The sequence below is a fragment of the Diabrotica virgifera genome, chromosome 2, assembly GCF_917563875.1.
Source record: "Diabrotica virgifera virgifera chromosome 2, PGI_DIABVI_V3a".
Lineage (NCBI taxonomy): Eukaryota > Metazoa > Arthropoda > Insecta > Coleoptera > Chrysomelidae > Diabrotica > Diabrotica virgifera.
In genome coordinates this window covers 5,944,713-5,964,584 of record NC_065444.1, presented here as the reverse complement: position 1 = coordinate 5,964,584, position 19,872 = coordinate 5,944,713, and the positions used below count along the sequence as shown (strand labels likewise).

The 19,872-nt window shown below is 33.0% G+C and overlaps 1 protein-coding gene across 1 annotated transcript in view; it reads right to left on the bottom strand.

Annotated features, from left to right (window-relative positions):
* Window positions 1-19,872, bottom strand: part of LOC114324661 (KH domain-containing, RNA-binding, signal transduction-associated protein 2-like) — a 1,309,325-nt gene that overhangs the window by 403,484 nt on the left and 885,969 nt on the right. The window lies entirely within an intron of this gene.

The following is a 19,872-nucleotide window of genomic DNA, read 5'->3' as shown; positions in this document are numbered from 1 at the left end:
TACTTTTCAATTAGAATACGGAGTGCAGTCCAGTCCCTTGAATCGCGATTTTCGGCTCTTATTGGAGCCTTCATCGGAAGGAACGTAGGCACTGTTCTCCATATTTTAACTGATTCGTATCGAGAGGTTTTCCAACCCATTGCAACTGAAGTGATGATAGTAGGTGGCTAGCGCCATCTGGCATTGAAAGACGAAGTAGTTTTCAATCCTAATAGTATATTATTAATATTGAAAATATTAAAAATATTACTAAAAGATTTTTAAATTGAAAACTTATTGGTACACTTTCCTGGTGACACCTCCAAGACTTCTACAATTTGCAAGTCAAATGGATGCTGCAGTGAAGACGAGAGGGAAGGAATTCTACACTATGCAATTCACATCCCCCGTTCACATTCGGCTCCAATAAGAGCCGAAAATCGCGATTCAAGGGACTGGCGATACTGCACTCCGTATTCTAATTGAAAAGTAAGATTGTTTTGCCTTCACATTGCAACTGAATAAAAATGATATACATTTTTATTTTATAGTCGTATTACTCCGTAGAGTAACTAGGTGCATTTTTCCGTTGGAACTTTACCAGCTGCAGACGGGGGATGTGAATTGCATAGTGTAGAATTCCTTCCCTCTCGTCTTCACTGCAGCATCCATTTGACTTGCAAATTGTAGAAGTCTTGGAGGTGTCACCAGGAAAGTGTACCAATAAGTTTTCAATTTAAAAATCTTTTAGTAATATTTTTAATATTTTCAATATTAATAATTTACTATTAGGATTGAAAACTACTTCGTCTTTCAATGCCAGATGGCGCTAGCCACCTACTATCATCAATTCAGTTGCAATGGGTGGGAAAACCTCTCGATACGAATCAGTTAAAATATGGAGAACAGTGCCTACGTTCCTTCCGATGAAGGCTCCAATAAGAGCCGAAAATCGCGATTTAAGGGACTGGACTGCACTCCGTATTCTAATTGAAAAGTAAGATTGTTTTGCCTTCACATTGCAACTGAATAAAAATGGTATACATTTTTATTTTATAGTCGTATTACTCCGTAGAGTAACTAGGTGCATTTTCCGTTGGAACTTTACCAGCTGCAGACGGGGGATGTGAATTGCATAGTGTAGAATTCCTTCCCTCTCGTCTTCACTGCAGCATCCATTTGACTTGCAAATTGTAGAAGTCTTGGAGGTGTCACCAGGAAAGTGTACCAATAAGTTTTCAATTTAAAAATCTTTTAGTAATATTTTTAATATTTTCAATATTAATAATTTACTATTAGGATTGAAAACTACTTCGTCTTTCAATGCCAGATGGCGCTAGCCACCTACTATCATCACTTCAGTTGCAATGGGTGGGAAAACCTCTCGATACGAATCAGTTAAAATATGGAGAACAGTGCCTACGTTCCTTCCGATGAAGGCTCCAATAAGAGCCGAAAATCACGATTCAAGGGACTGGACTGCACTCCGTATTCTAATTGAAAAGTAAGATTGTTTTGCCTTCACATTGCAACTGAATAAAAATGGTATACATTTTTATTTTATAGTCGTATTACTCCGTAGAGTAACTAGGTGCATTTTTCCGTTGGAACTTTACCAGCTGCAGACGGGGGATGTGAATTGCATAGTGTAGAATTCCTTCCCTCTCGTCTTCACTGCAGCATCCATTTGACTTGCAAATTGTAGAAGTCTTGGAGGTGTCACCAGGAAAGTGTACCAATAAGTTTTCAATTTAAAAATCTTTTAGTAATATTTTTAATATTTTCAATATTATTAATTTACTATTAGGATTGAAAACTACTTCGTCAAAAAATTAATTATCTAGAAACAAAAATAACTGAAAGCATCTACTAACCTTAAGCTAAAGATCAAGACTAGAGAAAGCACGAGTAAATTTTGTTCAAATGGAGAAAATTTTATATGGGATAGTATATAGGCATTTTTTTAGATTTTTGTTGGTCTACTGATATCGGTATACATTTGTAATTTTCTTCATTATAGATGTTTAAAGTGGATTAACTTGTCGATTTATTCGAAGGATAAATATTTATTTAACACGTAACAAATAAAGAACACACAAGAATGTTCAGAAAGCTAAAAGAGCTAAGCGGCTAGAGACAATTTGGTTTCAAGAACGGACTCAAGACACGCGAAGCAGCAAGAAAGGATATATTCATCACATTTCTCATCTCTACATGAAGCACTGAGAAAAATGAAAAATGGAACAGCACCAGGTGAAGATGGAGTCGTAATAGAGGCCATTAAAAACGGAGGCCACATTCTTATAAGTAAAATAAAAATCTCTTCAACTTACGCCTTCATCAAAAATCGATACGTAAAAAATGGAAAATCGCAGTAACAATACTTTTGCATTAAAAGGGAGATAAGACAGACTTAAAATATTACAGACCCATTAGCCTGCTAAACCACTTATACACACTTTTTACCAGTCAAAAGAACAAGCTGGATTTCGCTTAAACTTAGGAACAAACAACCATCTCATTGAAAAGTCAGTAGAATATAATAAGCCCCTTGTCCTAGTATTCGTGGATTTTCATAAAATCTTTGACACGATAGAGCTGGATAGCATTTTAGAAGCTCTAAATGAATGCCGCATTGACTATCGTTAGAGTAAACTCATCTATAATATTTATAAAAGGGCAAAAATGAGTGTTAAGGTACATAATAAAACCAAACAAATAAGCATATAACGCGGCGTAAGACAAGGCGACACACTCTTGCCAAAACTATTCATGTAATATGCCTTTAAGATGCTCAACTGGGACAATAAAGGGATCACAATAGATGGAGAAAAGTTAAATCATCTTCGTTTTGCAGATGACAATCCTTATAACTGATGACTTAGGAGAAGTAAAGGAAACTAAATGTGATAGATGCTATCTGCTGGAAAATAGGCCTGAAAATGAACTTTTCTAAAACTAAATTTATGACTAATCTGATTTCTAGCGGACAGCTGATTATACGTGAACAAGAAGTAGAACTAGTGGAAAAGTACATTTACTTACGTCATAAAATTAGAATTGACAGAGATAACCAAACATACGAAATTAAAAGAAGATTAACTTTTGCTTGGGAAGCCTACGAAGCGCTGACAAACATATTTAGGAGCAGTATACCAATCGGTTTAAAAAGACAAGTGTTTGATCAATGTGTGCTACCGGTAATGACATATGGAGCAAAGACACTGACTCTAACCAGGGCAATAGCGTCGAAAATGAGGGTTGCTCAAAGGCGTATGGAAAGATCCATGCTGGGTGTAACCCTACGGGATAAAATTAGAAATGAAAATCTCAGACAAAGAACCGGTATCACAGATGTTATAGATCGTATCACCAAGCTCCAATGTAACTGGGCAGGACACATCGCCAGGCTGAAGAATTCAATATGGACACGAAAGCTAATGGGATGGAGACCAAGAGAAGATAAACGCAGTAGAGGCAGGCCGCCTACACGATGGAAAGATGATATCAGGCGGATTAGCACGTTGATGGACAGAACGTCTATAGACGTCTAATTTCCATTGATGTAATGTGACACAACGTCTACAGACTATTCTACTTTGCAAACTACATAATAGTGTCACAACACTTGCTTATACATTTGACGCACTGTCCGTCAACGTGTTATTAAAAACCGGCAACAATCAGCACAAAACCGTGAAGTGTGGAAACAATTGGGGAGACCTATGTCCAGCAGTGGACGTAAATTGGTTTGATGATGATTGTGATATACAATAAGTCTTATTTGATGCTGACGAGACGTAGATATGCCAGTTTTTTTGGTCGAATATATTTTAGTAGAACTTCAAATTGGTTCCTTTAACTGTGCTATACAATTTAAAGATTTCCTATAATTTTTTTATTGCTGTAAAATCTCATAATCTCTAAAATAACTACTCGTACACCGTCTTTGCCTTCTGTAAACATATGCGAGCAGACAGCTAAGCGATTTAGTTCGCACTGCAGGCACTATGTTGTTTCCTAAATAAATACAAACTTCCTAAACTTTAACAGATATTTATCTTTGGACGGAATAAGAAATGTCCCAAGGGGTACATCTTGTAGATTTAGGCCACAATATCAAGTTAAACATAACATTCTTTTAAACGAGACAGTCTCAGTCCTTTGTAACCAAAAGTTAAAAACCTCTCAGATTGCTGTTAAAAAGCGCAATCTGACTAAAGACTGCTTTGTATGTTTTGCAGTTTAACCATTAGTGTCTTCTCCATATTTTTAGAATATTTAGACTTAATAGTGTTTTTTCCACAAAGTTTGGAACACCCTGTGGAATATTTTCTTCACATTTTGTTTTTTGATTCATTTGCTAATGTTCGATAATAAAAAAGTTAGGTACTTTAATAATTAGTAATGTTATTCATCAATACAGGGTGTTTCTAAATAAGTGCGACAAACTTTAAGGGTTAATTCTGCATGAAAAATAATGACCGTTTGCTCAATAAACATACAGGGTGGGGCATTAGTGTGACAAAGTCCAATTACTCGTTTGTCGTAAGAGATACGAAAAAAAGTTAATTAGGTAAATGTTGGGGCACACATAGTACCATAATTTAAAAATATTTTCAAAAATACAGAGGCGTGCGTATTGACAGGGTGACACAAACTTATGTTTTTTTAAAATGGACACCCTGTATATTTTTACATTTTTGGATTCTCCTCAATGCTTCCTTTCTTAAAATATATGGTTTTGTAATATTATACGAGGCAGTTTAAAAGTTAATTTCGTTTTTTTGTTAATTTCGTAGCAACATCTACACCCTGTTGAATTGTAGTAATGTGATATCAAATTTTCTATTTATATTCAAACGATATAGTCTACTACTGTTAATCATTAACAATATAGCGAAATGTTTAATTTTAGTATACAGGGTGGGTCGAAACTCGGAATGAGTATTTTCTGAGTTTTCTTAAAAGGAACACCCTGTATTTTAGTATTGTAATGAAATGATATTGTACGGTACTTTTTTATTTCTTAAGTATTCCGTATACCTAAGTGCTTTAATTTGTAAGTTATTCGTGACTCTTTAAGCCAAACATTAATTGCAACAAAAATTAGGTGAAATTTTATTAGGTGGCTGTGAAAATATCCAATCAAAAATAATTTTTTGAAAAAAATACATAATAATCTAGTCTGATCCTTAATTTATTAATATTGGATGAGATATCCAAATACATTCGTAGTTAAGGTTTTTGGTGTTTAAAATATTAATCAAATATACAAAATTTCTCTAGTTGGCTATGACACAAAATTTGCTTAAACATTTGACATTATACTATTTATATAGTTCCAGTTGATTTGTTACCATTATTAATATTAATTTTTCCAATGAGGAACTGATTAAAATGGCTTTGTGCTAGGAGAGTATAACAAAAATTAGCTACTTGCAATAAAAATTTATCCCTGATAGACGAAAACCAAAAAGAGAAACTTTTGAAAGTATACTAAAACGGTTTCAACAGACTAGATACTTAGATTGTAAGAACGGTTGTACTAATATGCAGATCCTCAGTGACACTAAGGATTATATTTAATTCCTGTTTTCTTCACTTACAATAGTTTTTGTTCGATTAGATTTATCATATTCTAAGTGCCCAGTCCGTTGAAACCGTTATAGTATATTTTTAAACGTTTCTCTTCTTAGTTGTCGTCTATCAGGAAATTTCTGATGAAAAATTCTTATTGCTAGTAGCACATTTTTGTTATACTCCATTAGCACAAAAATCTTATTAATCGATTCCTCATTAGACAAATTCATATTATTAATGCTAACAAAACAACTGGAACTATAAAAATAGTATAATGTCAATTTTTTAAGGAAATTTAGTGCCATAGCTGACCAGGTAGAATATTGTATGTTTTAATTAATATTTTGCGACCAACAATCTTAACTACGAACTTATTTGGATATCTCATCCAATTTTAATAAATTAAGGAACAGGCTAGATTATGATGTATTTTTTTTCGAAAAATTGTTTTTTATTGAATATTTTCACGGCCAGCTAATAAAATTTCACGTAATTTTTCTTGCAATTAATGTTTGGCTTAAAGAATCACTAATAACTTACAAATTAAAGCACTTAGGTATAGGGAATGCTTAAGAAATAAAAAAGTATCATAAAATAGCATTTAATTACAATACTAAAATACAGGGTGTTTGACAATAGTAGACTATATTACAAATCGTTTGAACATAAAATAAAAATTTGATGTCAAATCACTACAATTCTACAGGGTGTAAATATTGCTACGAAATTAGCAAAAAAACGTAATTATCTTTTAAACTACCTCGTATAATATTACAAACCCATATATGTTAAGAATGGAAACATTGAGTAGAATCCAAAAATATAAAAATATACAGGGTGTTACATTTAAAAAAAAAACAAAAGTTTGTGTCACCCTGTCAATACGCACCACTCTGTATATTTGAAAATATTTTTAAATTATGGGCCTATCAGTGCCCCAACTTTTACTTAAATATCTTTTTTTCGTATCTCTTACGACAAACGAGTAATTGGACTTTGTCATACTAATGCCCCACCCTGTTTGTCCCAAAATCCTTTGTTTCTGAAATACGGAATGTTGAATTTTTTCTTACAAACTGACAATTTATTTATTGCTCTAAAACTGGCTTGAGATATGCAAATAAAATTTGGTAGGTTTTAAGAGGTAATTATTGCGCATTTTTTGACATACAATTAAGAATTTTATATTCACCATTGGCGTGCATACGGGTATAAACATTTTAGATACATCTCGTATGCACGCCAATAGTGAATATAAAATTCTGAATTGTATGTCAAAAATGCGCAATAATCACTTCTTAAAACCTACCAAATTTCATTTGCCTATCTCAACCGGTTTTAGAGCAATAAATAAATCGTCAGTTTGAAAGAAAAAATTCAACATCCCGTATCTCGGAAACGAAGCATTTGTGGACATATCTTTATAAAGCAAACGGTCATTATATTTTCATGCAGAATTACCCCTTAAAGTTTGTCGCACTTATTTAGAAACACCCTGTATTTGTGAATAACATGGCTAGTTGTTAAAGTACCTAACTTTTTTATTATCCCACACAAGCGAATGAATAAAAAAGCAAAATGTTAAAAAAGCCTAAGGCTACAGCTGGGTTTTAATTTCAATATTTTATATACGTTAGAATATTCAACAGGGTGTTCCAAACTTTGAGGAAATAATTGTTACACCCGGTATACAATGACACTTACCTGTTTAGCAATAATAGTATCAAATCGATATTCTTGAAGAATAAAGCTATAACATACTAAAAAAAATCACTAAAATCGGACAACAAGTTTAGGAAATACGAGACATCAAAAATGTTCCATTTTAAGGTGGTGCGTTAATTTTGATGCTTAGTGTATTTTGAAGTGAATCTCCTGTAATGCATGTTTTACTCTGTACTTAAAATTAACCAGTAGTGTGTTTACATCAACATGGCATACATACGATTATAAACCATATCTTATGTCTAATGCATTATCAAATACCCTGTAGACACATACATAGGATTGAATTTCCTATTTGAATCGATTGTTTGATATTGGTATTGGAGCAGGTGTTAATATACAGACATGTTCGATTTAATCTATTCATATTCCATAAAAGGAAGATTAGTTTCAGGTTTCTAAAGCTGTCTCTAATGCAGGTTACAATATGCTGATACATTCGTGATATACCTGCATGGAGAATTCTATATGCGGCAAATTATTTGGTAATAACTAGCTTGTATTGCTTAAAGGTGCAATAGGGAATAAGAAGCCTTCGTCAACATAAATAACCCAAGATCTTCATAATAAGTAACTATAAATGAAATCAAAGAAATGAAATAGAGAATGTGGAAAAATCCCCTTACGAATAATTCACACATCCACTATTTCGGGCTGCGAAAATTTTTTTGGATAGAATAAACACCAGTTCTTAGAAATGTGTTTCGCCCTCTTCAACCTCTCTGGGCTCATCAGTAAAGATGAGAGGTTGAATATCTTCAGACACATTCCAATCAAAAAACAACATTCGAGACCTAGACATAGCAGGAGCGTAAATCTACGGCCAATCTGACAATGACAGTCTCAAGTTTTAATTCCCTAATTACTTAAAGTAAAATATATGTTTTAAAAACAAAAAAAAAACAAAAGATATAGATCTTTGAAACACAGATGATGATGAGTGTGTTTCAAAGATCTTCATCTTTTGTTTTTTTGTTTATAAATAAAACGTTTAAATATACACACATACACATATAATCGCTCCTATTCTCCTGTTACGTGTGTACCAACGAGCTGCATCTAGCTTTTAATAAATTTCCTCCATTATTTTCTTCTTCTTCGCCATTTAATTTGTCCCATTTTTGTAACATCTCTGCTATGTACTGTTTCACTCTTTTATTCGTCTGCCTATTTCATCTGTGATGATTGGATCCTACTCTGGTGTCTTCTGGTAACATCCAGTTCTCTGCTACGCATGTCAACTTTGGCCTATATTAGTTATTTATGTATCAAGGGCATTACCCTGGGGGCGACAAGCTTATAAACTCGAGGGCCTCTGGCCCGAGAGTCTATATGTCGCCCGAGGGTATAAACATCTACTAATGCACGTGGTGCATGCAAAACTTAATGTCATACCGGTTCATTGCATCAAATAAAGTTTTAATTTTATTTTATATTAATTAGAAGTAATATTGTATCGCAGCAGGTATTTAGTACCGTTGTTAGGAAAGTGATGTTGGTTAGCAATTTGTTATTAACGTAAAACAAGTTTTTCTATGTGACATTGTCAAAAAAAAGTCAGAATATAAGAGAAATTCGATATTTTTGAAGAAATAGTTTAAATAAGCCAAGACTAAGAATATGTTACCGAAAAAATCCAAAGAAACGTACGACAAGGAATATGCTAAATTTCAACAGTGGATGGCAGAAAATAAAAATGAATGCGTAAATGAGACCGTACTACTGGCATACTTTGGAGACATCTACTTTATGCCTTAAGATCTAAGAAGAAAAATTAAAGTGAAAAATGTTATTGAAGCTATCGCAAAATCTAAATGGAAATGGGCAGAACATGTGGCAAGAGAAAGCGAAGAGAAGTGGACAAAGAAAATAATACCAAGACGACCAAAACACATAAAAGAGGCAAAGGAACATCGTAAAAAGGTGGCTTGATAACAGTAAAGAAAAGGCAGGAAGAACCTAGCACTAGGTAGCTCAAAACATGCGAATATGGAAACCAAGGGGGATGTCTATGTCCAGGATTGGACCAGGCTGCTAAAGAAGAAAAAGAAGGCTTGGGAAGGTGAATTAAAAACAAAAATATGATTATTTATTAGTCAGTCACGATGGTTAAAAAATTGTAGAAAAGTATCTATTGAAAGTATATATGGGTCCTTTTGTAGTGAGAGTCCTCAATTAAGAGTTTTTATCTCTGTGATGAAATCATTTCGATTATACATAACAGTTAACTTTTCAACAGGATTATATGACTGTCTGTTGCACAAACAATTTAATCTTATAGCTCGTAATTGCATCTGATTACATTTCCAACCTCCGGACCCTAAAAGGCACCATCTAAGCTGCGAAAGACAGGTCTCGATTCCAAATCGACAATTATAGAGCTCCTTTGATCTAAATTTAAATAAACCGTCCATTTCGTATTTCTAATAAATGCACCGGCTATGCCGGAAGATCGGGAAATGTCCTTCATAAATTGAGATCGCTGCCAATAACCTAACATTTTGTGCCATAAGCAGATACGCCGAACGGCTTTCTTGATTGAAAGATAACATCGGGAGCAATTTCAGACGGAATTTCAAAGTTAGAAAGACATTAAAATCGTTTTCTTTGCAGAACAAACGTAATTGGGCCTCTAAAAAATTTAATTTTTAAATCTGCAAATGTAATATATCAGTGTCAGGCATTTAGTTTTTTTTTTCAGGTTAAATTAATAGTTTTCGTGTTGGTAATCAATAATATTATTCCATTTCATCTATTTTATTTGACTTAAATTTTACGAAATTTATGGAAAATTAGTTATAAAGTTTCAATATCTAATAAAAATGGTTCCCTGAAGTAAAATCTTATAAAGATGATAAAAAAAAAAGACATAGTTTCACATAGAACACTAAGGTAAGAAAGTGCGCGCAAGATGGAAACTATGAAAGAAACAAAAACCTCGTGACAAACTAGACATTTAGACAAGAATTTTAGACCAGTAAGGATCTGTTTTTAGGTGGATGTGAGAGGGGGCATTCAGATTTTTGTGGATAAAGTTAGGTGATAACTTCGTTAATAATAATTGATTTATGCTACTTCTCAAATATGCCCGGAAAAAAAAAATTTTCTACTTTTTTTGCTTATAACTTTAAAACGATTCATTTTGGAACAAAGTCGTATAGGAATAAAACAAAGATAATTAAATTTTCTGTCAGATGCGATTGGTTAAAAATGTCTTAATTTATCACCCTTGTTGCAAAATAGCAATAAATATAAAATAAGGGGGCAAAACAAGCCTGTCCTTATTCAATGATTTTCCATCACTTAGGTTACACTTGGAACCTCCCTAATTCGCTTAGAAAATTTTTGTAATGTGCTAAAACCGTACACCAAATTTCATTAAAATTGACTTACTAGATTTTCAATAATAATTTTGCAATCTAAACTTTTTTTAAAAAATTAAAATTTTTTAAAATCTTGCACAACAAAAACTAGATCATACAAAAATTTGTCAATTTTTTTACATATAAAGAAGCACTCAACCTATCTAATGCACCTTATAGAATTGAAATCGGATGGTTTAAGCAGCCTCAGCAATGTTTTAAAGTTATGAACAATTTTTTGGCTTATAAACAAATTAGTCCTGTGACCAGGAGGGGGTGCTACGGGCTCCTTTATTTAGATAGACTTACCCAAGATTTTTTGACCCGTAGAACACGATTTTTTTGGGTAACAGTTGATCCGGATGTCGATAAGATAAACAAAGAACTTGAGGAATTACATAACATCGATTTTTCGCAAAATAAAACATTTTTTTGGATTACTTGGGTAATTCTAAGCAACAAATGTTCTTACAAGTTTTTTCGTAGGATGCATAGTTTTCGAGAAAAACGCAGTGGAACTTTAAAAAATTCGAAAAATTGCAATTTTTTAACGCGAATAACTTTTGATTAAAAATAAAATAGCAATTCTGCTGACAGCATTTGAAAGTTTAAGTCAAGTTATACCGGTTTAAATTGTTTGCATTGCTAATAATTAATTTTTTTATTATTAAACACAGCTATTTGTTTATAAGCCAAAAAATTATTTATAAGTTTAAAACATTGTTGAGGCCCCCTTGAATAATCCAATTTTAATTCTGTAAAGTGTATTAGATAGGTAGAGCACCTCTTTATATGTAAAAAAATTAGACAACTTCTAAATGGTCTACATTTTGTTCAGAAAGATTTTAAAAAATTTGAACTTTTTTAAAAACATTTAGATTGCAAATTTATTATGCAAAATCTATTAAGTAAATTTTAATGAAATTTAGTACACGGTTTAAGTATATTACAAGGAATTTCGTAAGTGAATTACTAAGGTTCTAGATGCCACCAAAGTGGTTAAAAACATTGAATAACAATAGGCGTATTTTGCCCCCTTATTTTGTATTTATTGCTATATTGCAGAAAAGGTAATACGTTAAGACATTTTTGACCAGTCGTATATCATACAAAATTCAATTATCTTTATTTTATTTCTCTACGACTTTCTTCCAAAATGAATCGTTTTAAAGTTATAAGCAAAGAAAGCAGAAAAAAATCGACGTTTTTTGAAATTTTTAATTTTTTTATTAATGTTCCGGGCATATTTGAGAAGGAGCATAAGTCAATTATTATTACTGAAGGTGTCACCTAATTTTACCTGCAAAAATCCGAATGCCACCTCTCACATCCAAAAATAGAAGTTTTTTTCACAGATCCTTACTGATCTATTTAGAAAATAGTGATCACCATAGAATTACCAAATCCCATGACGTAAACGTCCTGTGGAAAATGATTAAAGAATAAATTAACAACGAAATAGGAAAAAACATAAAGGCAACACCCAGAACTAACGGAAAGTGATGGATAACTGCAACAAAGGCAGATTTTTTAAATTTATAAAGACGGTAAAAGATTTCACATTTACTAACAATAGTACAACCTTACACACCATGCTGAACACGGATGGCAAACAATGAGAATCGGTCGAAGATCAAAGAATGGGAAGACTATGTCAAAATAATTTTTAACTACATATAACAAAAACCAGGAAGATTGGACAACAACAATGAAGAACCAGAAATTCTGAACACCAAAATTATAAATACCATCAATCACAAATTTGATAAAGTAAGACACGACCAACTATTAAAACGTTTGAAAGAAAACGGTTTAGATAGGAAGGTCCTCAAACTACTAAAAAACTTATACTGGAACCAAAACGCCAAAGTTAAGATCGAAGCTTCCACATTCGCAGAGTAGCAATTAGGAGAGGACTTAAACCTTGATTACACGTAACGAGTATTGTAGCGAGACAGTGTTCTCGGCCGAGTGCTCGTTTGGTATAAACATACTAACGAGTACTTGGCCGAGCACTCGACCCAGTCATATGGCGAGACAGTCACTCGGATCTTGTTCTATTTACTAGGCCGATTCTTCGACCTCCCACCCTTCAATCGTATACTCGCCAATCCACTCGGTATGTGTAAACAACACTCGCTGTATAACTGTGCATATTACCACTTCATCAGAGGAGACGACTTGTGTTAATCAATGTGATTTGTGATTCTCAAAAATAGCTAACAAATGGAACTCAGATAGGACAATAAAGTTTAGTTCAATTGTATAGATAAGTCACACCCGTGCTTATGAAATTTCAAATCTTTGTCTGGAGTATAAAAATAAACAAAAACGTGATGCAGCATATGTATCGATTGTAGAAGAAATAAATATTGTTGGTTTTAAAACTCAAGAAGTCAAATAAAATAAAAAATTTAAATTCGACATAGAGACAAGACATAAAAAAATCAATGAATCAAATAAATCAGGAGCAGCGAGATTTGGTCTTCTTAAAATCCATTGTCTGTAGGGTAAAGATGCTTATCTCCTTCTCATAATTATAATATATCCGTCAATTCTTGTATAAGCTGTTTGATATGTTTTTAATGTTAGCTTTACATATAAGTACACTACTCCTTGCTTACGTATTAGTTATGTTTACGTATAAGTACACTACTCTGTGTTTTTGTGAATCGAAACTGAACTGACTCGCCTCCAAATTCAAAAATTGCCAAATACGTATAAACCATCTCTCGCCTTCACCACTGTCTCGGCCTAGTAACAGTTTGCTGTCTCACCACTATACTCGTTACGTGTAATCAAGCCATTAGATAGGTGTGACAAAAGGATATGTTTTGTCATCCCTGCTATTTAATCATTATTTCGAATTTGTATTTAAATTGGCCCTGGAGAATTCAAGAAATCAAGGTGAATGAAGAAATTATTTCAAGAATCTAGTTATTGTTGACTTATCGTCATAACAATCAATAAAATGTCGGTTTCCCATGGCAAACGAAAAATTGAGATATACCTATTAAAACGTCACCATTACTTTATACCAGCATCAGTTATTACTTCATAATTTACAAATCAAAATATTCCGAAAACGGTACACAGTATAGAGTTTAACCAATAGTACCCTTTTGGTGTAAATTGTGTGATGTTTAAGTTCACTTGAAATTTTGATTAATGATTCTACCCTTAGCAAAAGTTAGGTTGGATAATACTTGCTACGAACCTTGTAACTAGCACTCTCTACGAGAGTTATATAATAAAAATAAATTCATGAGATGTATCAGCTCCCAAGATATGTTCTTATAAAATTTTATTACAATGATGCCAGTAGTTTCTGAAAAATCGTAAAAAATTTGTAAACTTTTTTTCTTCAAAGTATGTTGAAAACGGACGGCGCTTAGAAAAATTTTTTACTAAGCAAACCCCAGATTTCATTTTACCCATCCTAGAGACGGTGTTACCTTTTATTGAAACACCCTGTATATATCATGTTGTTCTAAAGCTATTTTCATGTGGCATTTTTGCAATTAACTATTTTTAATGGGAAATAAGCCACAATTTTACTAAAAAAATAAGTTTTTTACCGTTTCGAAGCCCAAATCGGGTTTCGTTGTCAAAATACAAAATACTATTAGTTTATTATCAATAGTATTTTGCTTTTGACAACGAAACCCGATTTGGGCTTCGAAACGTTAATATAAAATTTTTTTTCAATTTAATTGTGGCTAATTTCCCACTAAATAGTTAATCATAAAAATGCCACAATGAAATAGCTTCAGAACAACAAAAATAAATTATTAGAAGAATTTTTTACTAAACAACATTTTTGTTTATTTCATTATTATTTTTTGTATTTTGACAACGGCATCCGATTCGGACGCCGAAACGTTAATAAAATCATTTTTTTAGTAAAGATGTGGCTTATTTCCTATTAAAAATAGTTAACTGTATATATAAGGTTAATATAGGTTATAACATAATCATCATGCAAGCTATTCCGTCCACTGATGGTCTATCGCATTTTTCGCCACTCTCCACGTTTCTGTGCGTCTTTTTTGTCATTTCTTGGACATTCGTTTAATGTCGTCCATCCAGTGTGTTGGTGGTCCTCTGCTGGAATCGTCTAAGGATCGAAAATTTTGGTGTAACTTAAGGTGGTATGACACAATGTTAAAATTTATATAGTTTTTAGGTACAGTTATCGTCACTATTTCAAAACCAATCTTCAACTTAGGGGTATGTACGTGAACTGTAGACTTTCTATTTTAATAGTATCTAGTTAAAATTTCCAAAGAAAGTAGTATATTTTTTATAACTGTACTTAAAGGAGTCCATGTCATAACTTACTTAGTAACTTGTTGTAAAAATTCGTTTTGCATAATAATTTTTGAACTTCGGTAGAAAATAACTATCAGAAACGATTAACTACGCAAAAAGCTTTATTTTAAACAAAATTTCATTGTCCGTACTGCCATAATTTTTAAATTAACTGTACCTAAAGGTAAAAATTATTGTTAAAAGCTGCAATCTGGCGATTTTGTTCATATTACAGCATTAAGTTGGCAATTTTCTAGTGATAAATTAGTTCCGCTGTCACTTAATAGATGAGAAGATGAGTTCACGTGTCATTTAGTAGATGGCAGCAGTGATGTATTAAATGGCGACAGATGCGCGTTTGCCGGATTTTAAGAAAATCTGCAAACAATTGAAAACGAGTTTTGTAACCACGGAAATACGATGAATCACGCGGTTTTGTTTAGAAAAGTGGCCCCACCCCCTCTCAGTACACATTTTGGGCCTTGTTTGACTTTCAATCATGATTGTATAACGTCTCAATGTCTTAACAATACAAATATACATATTTTATACTTGAAACCGTGACGTTATACAAATGGTTGAAAGTTAAACGAGGCTCAAAATGTCTTAAAGTGTTTACTGGGGGATTATACTAGTTTTTACATAATACATAGATAACCTAAGCTCTAGCATGTTATGTGGGGCGTATCTAAAAACAATTTAAGTTTTATTCACTTTCTGGCAAATTTAATTTTTATAATAATGCATTGTTCGGATACAATTAGCTTTTTGTAAAGACGATGACATCGACATTTTTACACACATTACACATGCCAATGGCCATTAGTATTGGTTGAGGCATTATTTTAATAAAAAAATTGTAGACAAAACAATATTGTATAATCATTGATTAATTTATGTCAAAAATTTCCGTAAGTGAAAAAAAAATACAGAAATTTACTGGAGTAATAATTAGATAAACCGATATGCAGACGATAGAGTTGTGGTTGCTAGCAGTATTGATGAACTTCAGCATCTTATGGACAGGGTACCTACAAAGAGCGAGTGGAAAAAGAGAATTTAACCTTCAACATAAATAAAACAAAAATAGACACTAGTGAGCAAAACTCAAAAACCTGCCAGACAATTGAAAATAAAAAACCAATTCAACACGTAGAATTATGTGTATACCTTGGAACAGTCGTCAACTCGAAATGGGATCAAAAAACCGAAATATATTCAGAGTATAACCAGAGCTACAACATGAGAAATATATTCAATCATTGCGACATATCTGTCCCACTAAAAATATGGCTGCTAAAATGCTATGTATTTCCAGTCTTGTTGTATGGAGCAGAGCTGGACAATAACGGAAACATTATCGAAAAGGCTAGATGTATTCGAAATGTGGGTGTACCGACGTATCCTCAAAATATTCTGGACGACTCACACCACCAACGAATAGGTATTGCGCCGAATGGGAAAACAAAAAGAAATATCTTTCACAATTAAAAAACGAAAATGTGAACACCTCGGTCATATATTATGAATTATGAGACATGATAAATATCGTATACTGCAGCTGATAATATAGGGTAAAATAGAGAGTAAACGTGGACCCGGAAGAAGAAGACACTCATGGCTTCAAAACTTACGCCAATGGTTTGGACTAACATCGATCGAGTTATAGACACGCTGTAAACAAAATTAAAATTGCTATGATGATAGCCAACTTCCACAACGGACAATGCACATGAAGAACAAGAATTAGAAATGAGATGAAAATGTAAAATTTTCTGAGTAAAAAAACTTCCCGTGTTGACATTCCAACATACAAATCAATGGTATCACCCCTCAGAGCTCCCAAAACTTCATATACCTGGGCACAGAGCTAAACAGTCAACTAGACCACTCAAAAAAATTAGAAGACGCATTGAAATAGCAAGATCTGGCTTCATGAACATGCTTAAAATGCTCTGTAACCCCAAGCTATCAGTCACAATAAGATTGAGAACACTAAACTGTTATGTGTGGTCTCTATTACTATATGGCTGTGAGACCTGGACATTAAAACAGTATGATGTCAACAAACTGAATTCATTCGAAATGTGGATGTACCGCCGAATGCTAAGAATAAGCTGGACCACCAAAACTACAAATGAAGAAGTACTGTAAATAATGAACACACGTCCTCATCTGATCAATACAATCAAAATTAGAAAGACGTCATATCTAGGACACATAATGCGCCATAGGAAATTTGAGTAGCTTCCGGTAATATTAGAAGGCAAAATCGAAGGTAAAAAGGGTATAGGAAGAAAGAAAAAATCTTGGCTCCGAAACATCAGAGATTGGACCCACACAACAGGGAATGACTTAATTTATCAAGCCCAGAACAGAGAGAAATTTGCCATATTGATCGCCAACCTCAATAGAGAAGGCACTTAGGAGGAGGAGGACAACGCAAGAGACCCTAAGAGGTAGTTTTCTGTCCCGATTAAACCCCGATTAGCTAACCAGGACATAAAATACTGGTCCTAAGGCTCAAAGATAGATAGAAAGTAACTTGTGAAGTGGTTACGATTGATTTGATTTAAGATGATAATTGGGGGTGATTTTCCCGGGGTTTTTGACCAAAAAAAGGGACCAACTATATTCTGAGCATTTGCTTAATTTTGATGCTACAAACTAAAAAAAAAACAAAAATAAATATTTTTTAAACACTTTAAAAAAAGTTGTAATGAGTTTTCCCCAAAAAAGTGCATCATTTTTTGATTATTTCACGTTGAAATATTCACTTTGAAATTTGGCGGATATGAAACTATTTTTTATTAGCTACAACTTTGTTTCAACTGGGTCCATAGAGTTCATAATATATAGACCTAGATCCCGCGTATCTAAAAAAAGTTGATTAATAGCAAGCTGAAAATTTGTTAATAGCTTAACGGTGTCTAGTCACTGGAACAGGGGAAATTTTATTTGTGGAACAGCTTAAAAATTTGGAACGTCAGATTACGAAAACGTTCCATGTATTTTGTCGGACAGAACTTCCAATTGATTTGTTAGCATTTCATTAAACTTTCATGTAAAAATCAGACTGGTGTTTATCACCAACTGTGTATTTTAATGAGTGGAACACGAAGAACATGTCAAATGACAGTAATCAAGTCGGTTGTTTAGCAGTCTGATGTTTGCATGAGAGTTTAATGAAAGGGTAACAAATCAATTAGCAGTTGCCATAAAGTCATCGAAATGTAAACTCAATTTTTTTGCATCCCACATGTTGGGAATTTAAATACCTTACCTTAGGGCATTATTCCTGTTGCCTTTTGCTCATCACAAGGCATTTTAAGTAAATATGCATCTGTAAAGCATACATTTTATATTTGAAGGGTTATTACCCCTATATTTCTTTGGTGGCTCAGCTAGCATCCAGACTGTCTTACACTGATGATGATTTTGTAATAAAATCGAAAACGTTTTGTTCTGATGTAGCCCTTTAGGGATTTTAATAAATTTTATACCTTTTACAAAGGATTTATTCCAATTTTTTTGAAATCAATTGGATGTTCTGTCCGACAAAATACCTGGGACGTTTTCGTAACCCCCTGTTACGAAGTTCCCCTGTTCCAGTGTTCCCTCCCGTACATCAAAGTTTGTCCGACTAGACACCGTTAAGCTATTAAGAAATTTTCAACTTGCTATTAATCAAGTTTTTTTGGTACGCGGGATCCAGGTCTAATACACCATTTTTTTATACTTTTTTAGAAGCTACATATTTTTGCTAAGAATGTTTTTTTCGGATAAAATACTTATTGTTTGAGTTATTTGTAAAAGCCGCCTAAAAACGTGTTTTTTACTTGCAATAAATAACTCGAATATTAATTTAGTGAAAAAATCCTATAGAACAAAAGTTGCTTAGAATTAGTCAGTTTATCCATTTTCAGACTTATTTTGAACGTATATTTGTTCACCCCCGAGATGGAATAAAACTCACCCTCAGGGCAAAATCTTACATCGGCACACTATCACTTTTCTTGTTTGACATGTTACCTATCTGTATGCCAAATTTCATCTTAATCCAAGCGATTATTTAAAATTTAGAGCAAAAAGTGTGATTCAATGTTTATATTTACTACATACTTGTATTTCAAACAATTGCAAATTTCTTTATCAGTTTAAAATAAAAATTTTTGACCCGGTAAAGAATTAATAACTGTCACAAAATTACAAATCACATTATTACAAATATAATCTAAATACAATAAGTGATAAAATATTTCCAAATGAAACGTTTTGTATCTATTAGCATTGTTTAAAAAAAGATAAAAATTTGTCTAGTTATACAATGCTATCTATTAATAGTAAGAATTTACCATTTCCAGGTAATAATTAAACACCCTCATCACTGTAAATACAATACAAGTACGATTGAAGGCGAACAGTACCGATCGATCGGTAACGATCATAAGTTCTATTTAGTACGTGGCAACAACGCCGTCGTTAATAGAATTAAAATTCGTCGTTATTAAAATGTTCGAATATATATACGTGCTGCCATCTACTGAAAGAATTGTTAAACGTTTAGTTCCTATGATCACCAACCATTTTGACTGTGGCGTTTACATACCCCCTTAAGTGAGATATAGAGCGGCCCTATCTAAAAGCTGAGCTGGTCTAAGCTGGAGCGTAAGATTTGTTGGTACAACCAGGCATTAGTAAACCATAACCAGGTTACTCGTATATGTATATTATTAACTTCAATATAATCTACGTTCCTCTCTAAAAATGGCATCTCTAATGTTTCTCTAATGTACTTGTTGCGCCACTGATATGTGCACGTGAATAAATAAATCTCCGGTGTATCGAGTATAGCCTTTATGGCCACTCATAAAATTTTGTTTTGCACTTTTACCGTTTCTCTTATTTCAAA